Source organism: Podarcis liolepis (assembly GCF_965112155.1).
Source record: "Podarcis liolepis genome assembly, chromosome: 17".
Taxonomy (NCBI): Eukaryota; Metazoa; Chordata; class Lepidosauria; order Squamata; family Lacertidae; genus Podarcis; species Podarcis liolepis.
Window position 1 is genome coordinate 37023820 of NC_139571.1, and position 6000 is coordinate 37029819.

General features: G+C 44.9%; 1 protein-coding gene across 2 annotated transcripts in view; it reads right to left on the reverse strand.

The window, feature by feature from the left end:
* The window catches only part of TDRD7 (tudor domain containing 7), a 35485-nt gene extending 34554 nt beyond the window's left edge, over positions 1–931 (reverse strand). Inside the window, exon 1 of one of the 2 annotated variants that reach the window (XM_083481691.1) lies at positions 590–931. The gene's annotated coding sequence lies outside the window, so the exon portion shown is untranslated. The remainder of the gene's footprint in view (positions 1–589) is intronic. The other variant, XM_083481692.1, reaches the window with a different exon arrangement.
* Positions 932–6000: the final 5069 nt, after the last annotated feature.

The following is a 6000-nucleotide window of genomic DNA, read 5'->3' on the forward strand; positions in this document are numbered from 1 at the left end:
AAGAGAATTTATACTGAATTTATATACCGCCCTAAAAGCAGGATAGAAACATTTTGAATAAATGAATGTTTAAGAATGTAAACAGTTCAGCAAGACAACCAGGAGCTCTACTGATAGATGAGTGTTAAGTCAGATTAGTGACGATGACATTGGGTGGTATTTATTAATTGTTATTACATTCATTAAATTTATATACTGCCCTATACCCAGGGCGGTTCATAGAATAAAATCATGATGTAAAAACCACGAAATACCTAATAATAATTTTAAAGGCGAGCATAGGATGTAAATGCCAGGAAGGCCTGGCATTATTATTTCCTGAATTTATATATGACAGCTCGGCGAACCTGGGCTATATTCATGCACGGGGACAGGCGGCGAGCAGCGCAAAGGCTGTCACGGGTTCCTCGGTTCCCACGTTACGCCCGTGCGCAAAAGGGGATGTAAAAAAAAGGGGGGGACTGCACCCGAGGAAAGCGCGCAAGGTGAGCAGGCGCGGAGCGAGACCAAACCCAGCGCATGTTGTTTATTATTTATTGAGGGTTTATTATTTTTTGAGGAGAGGAGGGGGGAAAAAGGCACCACTCACCCAAACCCGCGGCGACCCCGAGGGGTCTCGGCCCGGCCCGGCCCGCTCCCCGCCTCCGCAGCCTCCTCCTGCTCGCCGTCCGCTTCTACCGGCCCGCTGCCGCCTCCTGCTCCTCCTCCTCCTGGGCTACGCGGCCGACTGCGGAGGCGACCCCGCCCTCTCTCTCTCTCTCGCTCTCCCTCAAGCCACTTTTATGACGAAACAAGACTAGGCTGGCCGGGAGCGAACCCCCCCCCCCCTTTCCGGACGTGCCGAAAGAGGAGGCGGGTCAGGTAAAATGGCCGCTCGCCTCGAGCGCCGGTTTGAGCGCCCAGCCCCGCAAAGGCCCTCTCCGGCAAAGCCACGCCCGCCCCGCCCTCGGCACGTGAAGGCCGCCAATCGAATTCGGGGGCGCGAGGCGGTTGAAAAGCCAATGAGGAGGAGGGTTCCGAAGACGCGACTCTGTCAACATTCCACACCCCCCCCCCGCCCGCTTAGATTTCGAATAGGAGTTTCTGGGTGCTGCTTACTTGGCCCAACTCAGTTTGAACATGAAAGTATTCTTATGCATTGAACATTGAAAGTGTGAAGAAGAAGTGTGCATGCACACGAAAGCTCATACCAATAACTAACTTAGTTGGTCTTTAAGGTGCTACTGGAAGGAATTTTTTTATTTTGACTATGGCAGACCAACACAGCTACCTATCTGTAATTGAAAGTGGTGTTGCTGTTCTTCACATTCATTTTTTAAAAAACTTTTTTATTCAAAATTTAAGCAAAACATATTATCCAGAAACATATCATACAGAAAGGTTGTTTTCTGCTGCTCCAGAGAAGCGGACCCGGAGCAATGGATCCAAACTACAAGAAAGAAGATTCCACCTAAACATTAGGAAGAACTTCCTGACAGTAAGAGCTGTTCGACAGTGGAATTTGCTGCCAAGGAGTGTGGTGGAGTCTCCTACTTTGGAGGTCTTTAAGCAGAGGCTTGACAACCATATGTCAGGAGTGCTCTGATGGTGTTTCCTGCTTGGCAGGGGGTTGGACTCGATGGCCCTTGTGGTCTCTTCCAACTCTATGATTCTATTCTATGAAACTTATGCTGGTAGCTTCGAGAACACTGTCCAACAGTCTCGTCCTCTGTCGTCCCCTTGTGTATAGAAGTGAGAGCTGGACCATAAAGAATTGGTGCTTTTTGGGGGGGTACCCTAAGCACTGATAAAAGCTGGACCACTTTCAAGGATGTATTCTCACAGTTGCTAGGTTGGAGGAATATTTAGGATGGCTGTGAATGGGAGTCTGATGCATTTACTGTGTCTTAGGAGTCATTCTGGAGGATATCAGCCCTGAGTGCTCAATGGAAGGACATATCATGAAGCTGAGGCTCCAATACTTTGGCCACCTCTTGAGAAGAGAAGACTCCCTGGAAAAGACCCTGATGTTGGGAAAGATGGAGGGCACAAGGAGAAGGGGACGACAGAGGACGAGATGGTTGGACAGTGTTCTCGAAGCTACAAACATGAGTTTGACCAAACTGCGGGAGGCAGTGGAAGACAGGAGGGCCTGGCGTGCTCTGGTCCACGGGGTCACAAAGAGTTGGGCATGACTAAACAACTAAACAACAACACTAGAGATTATTGAGAAGCAAAGCAGCTAGTAAGCATGATCTTTATTAAACTGTTACAATAGGGTCCCCCACTCACCCCACACAGGGAGCGAGGAGAGGAGCCCCAAACATTGGTGTGCAAGCTCTTATATTGACTTTTGAAATTGCCTACCCTGTAGCTCAAGGACCCCCCCCCCAAAACATAACACATACATAACAGAAATAGGTCGTCCCCAGCAGAAATTTGAGTTTGTTGCTTCTCTCCTGTCTGTCAGGATACCTGATAATTCCTTATCTGATTGCCTTTTCTGGGTAGTCTGTCCATTCCTTTGAGATGGTAAATACTTAAAGTAGTTCCTGAATCTCTTACACATATTGATAATGTGCTCAGCTTAACAGATACTTTCCAGACTGTATTTACAGGGAGGTGTAAGCCCCTACTATTAGAAAGCTTTTCCCATTTCCGTCCTCCCTGCTGAGAAATATTTCAGGTCAGTTTGGGAGAGTCAAAATGGCTTCAGGATTGTTCTCCTGTTCTATTTCAGACACGTGGTTTATATACTTATGTATGTGTTTGCCTTGTACATTTATGAACATTTATTTTTTATATATAATACCTTAGAATTCATATAACAATTATTATTATTCACACCTCCCCAACTAGAGTCACCACTTTTGTTCTGGCAAAATACAGGACAGGGTGATTGGGGGGTGGGGTTTTTCTTTTGGTGGCAAAGTGGCTTCAAAGCAATCTCTTCCAATCTATTGCAGCCTAACAGGATGGCCTCTTTAGAATTTGTCACACACATATGCATAAGAATGTGTAAATCTGTCTGTGCTGGGCTATACCCAGATCTTAAATACATGACCCTTCACACACCCTTTCAAGCACATGCATTTGGAGAGTTTCTGTAACTTGGCAGACAGACAGAGAGAGAGAGAGAGAGAGAGAGAAGAAGAAGAAGAAGAAGAAGAAGAAGAAGAAGAAGAAGAAGAAGAAGAAGAAGAAGAAGACCTGAAATACAGGTATCAATACAGGATGTAGAATTTTCCCTTGAATTATGGGACAATTCTGTATTACACAGGACAGGTGTCATGGAAATTCTACTCCATATTGATCCAGAGTAGAATCCCAACGTATAGTTAACAGAATAAAAACTTAAACACATTGCAGGATTCCCCAAAAATGGACCAGAGGCAGTTGTATTTCATCCAGCAGAGCTTTACTGCTACTGAAGGCAAATGAGCATAATGGTCACAAATCCAATACATTCAGGATAGGCACGGTCCATAAGAAATCCAGTTGCAGCAGACTTAACTTAAACTTACAGTAACTTATAATAAGACTAAACCTTAACACTAAGCATACCATGTACGGAACACCACACCAAAAAGAAAAGAGATAGAAAGAGAAAGTGAAACCCAGGCTCCTTCTGGCCTTACTATTAGTCAGCATGACCTTGACAGAAAGAGATAAGAGAAGCAGTTTAAGCTAGCTGTACTCAGCTTCTCTGAAGGAATAACCCAAACATCATGAACCTTCTGCTTGTTTCTTTCACACAGAGAAGCTTCCAGAAGCTTCTTGAATTAATTAGAATAGGAAAGATCTCTGCACATCAAATCAATACTTTCTGTACTAAGAAATGCGAACTGACACATACAGCTCAAGTGTTGTGTGCGCAGATTGCACACACGTCAGATGCAACATATGGGCGCCTCTTATTTTTGTCTTTTGAGGGCATCTTACTGAAACATTATTTCCTTTGCAGTTGCTTCCCATGAAGGATCCCAAAGTGCTTTACAGCAGGATAAAAATATATAGAGAGAAATCAAAACATCATGAACCTTCTGCTTGTTTCTTTCACACAGAGAAGCTTCCAGAACCCTCTTGAATTAAGCAGAATAGGAAAGATCTCTACACATCAGGTCAATACTTTCTTCACTAAGAAATGCAAACTGATAAGCTCTACCTTCAACAGTGGTGTAACGTGGGGAGGGCACAGGGGCGGTTGCCCCTGGAGCAAAATTGTTAGGAGGCGCAACATTTCAAGACCTGGTGCTGCCTCAATACAACTGCGCACTTCCATCACTGGGCTCCGTTGAAAATGGCTTCTCTATGCAAACCAAGTAATGACCTCCAGACAACAGATGACTCTTCTTTCCTTATCTCTGTGTCTGTGATCTCCAGGGTGCGCAGACGTGGTTAGGCATTTGAATGTGCATGTGTACTCCATCTGTTTCCATCCCTCCACGCGGCCCCGGTTGCTGGCAACCCACGCTACACCACTGCCCCCCAATCTCCACAGCAGTATGAGATTGCATGTGTTCTAGGTGCTTACCCGGGGTGTATGTTTCCTTTGGAAATAAGGCACTGCAGAGACTATGGCGACTTTGAGATATATTTACACCTGAGTCAGAGTTTTGGGGTGTATGGGGTGTTAGGGGAGAGGAAGTACCTCTGGTGTGGGACACATCATGCTCCCCCTGGGGTAGTTTGTCCACCTTTGGTCCCCACCTGGCACTCAGCTCTCGCCTATGGCTTCAGCATGAAGCAGCCACACAATGACAACGGCTTCTGCTGGCTGGTTAAGCCAAGTGAAGGTGATCGCTGGGTCTCAAACCCTTGGTGAATTAGCAGCTTCCCCTGCATTTGAGGACAGGCTCTGGCAGATTGAGTGGACAAGATCAATTAGTCAAGAAGGTAGTTTCTGCCCAAGCTGTAGAAAGAAATGAGAGGAAGAAGGTAGCCAATCTAAGAGAAGGAAAATTCAGATCCTAAATTTCCGCTGCCTTGCCTATCCAGACTCATAAATTCCAATTTTTTTAAAAAAATTCTCTTCTACTGTTAATTTTGGGACGTGGGTGGCGCTGTGGGTTAAACCACAGAGCCTAGGACTTGCCGATCAGAAGGTCGGTATACAGTGTTTCCGTGCGCTGCTCTGGTTCGCCAGAAGCAGCTTAGTCATGCTGGCCACATGACCCAGAAGCTGTACACCGGCTCCCTCGGCCAATAAAGCGAGATGAGCACCGCAACCCCAGAGTCGGTCACGACTGGACCTAATGGTCAGGGGTCCCTTTACCTTCACCGTACTGTTAATTTTAATTATTTTAAAATGTTTTATAATTGTCTTTAACTGTTTTTATGTTTTTGAAGTTTTTAATATTTTTTGTTACAGGTAGGTAGCCGTGTTGGTCTGTCGTAGTTGAAACAAAATAATTTTTTATTTTTTTAAAAAAATCCTTCCCGTAGCACCTTAGAGACCAACTAAGTTTGTTATTGGTATGAGCTTTCGTGTACATGCACACGAAAGCTCATACCAATAACAAACTTAGTTTGCGAAAGCATGTTAAGAGGAGGTCACATTTAGAGTATTGTTTCTAAAGTTTTATAGTGCTAAAAAAATATTTCCATCATTTCAGACCCGACAGTGCCAAAGTGCTCTTTACTTGTGAAATGTTGACTACCGATGTTTCCCCAGCTTTTAAATCCATTCACTTTGCTCCTGAGGTGAAAGCCCAAGCCTTCTGCGCCTTACTATCTTGCTGTGTTAGCTTACTGTAATATTTCATAGTTGGTGATAATGGATAGGGAGTGGCTATCTGAGGACAGAAAGCGCTACGCAAGCTAAACTAAAGGAAATGAAAGTGAAGTGGGGAAAGGGAACATACGTACAGCATGAGCAATTTAATAAAAAGCTAAAGTGAGACCTCTAGCTGCAGCAGAAACATAACGCATTAGCTGAATGTCTGTCCAACGCTTAAAATATCGGAATATCAGAAGCTGCCTTATATCAAGTCAGAACATCGGTATATAGAAGAAGAATTC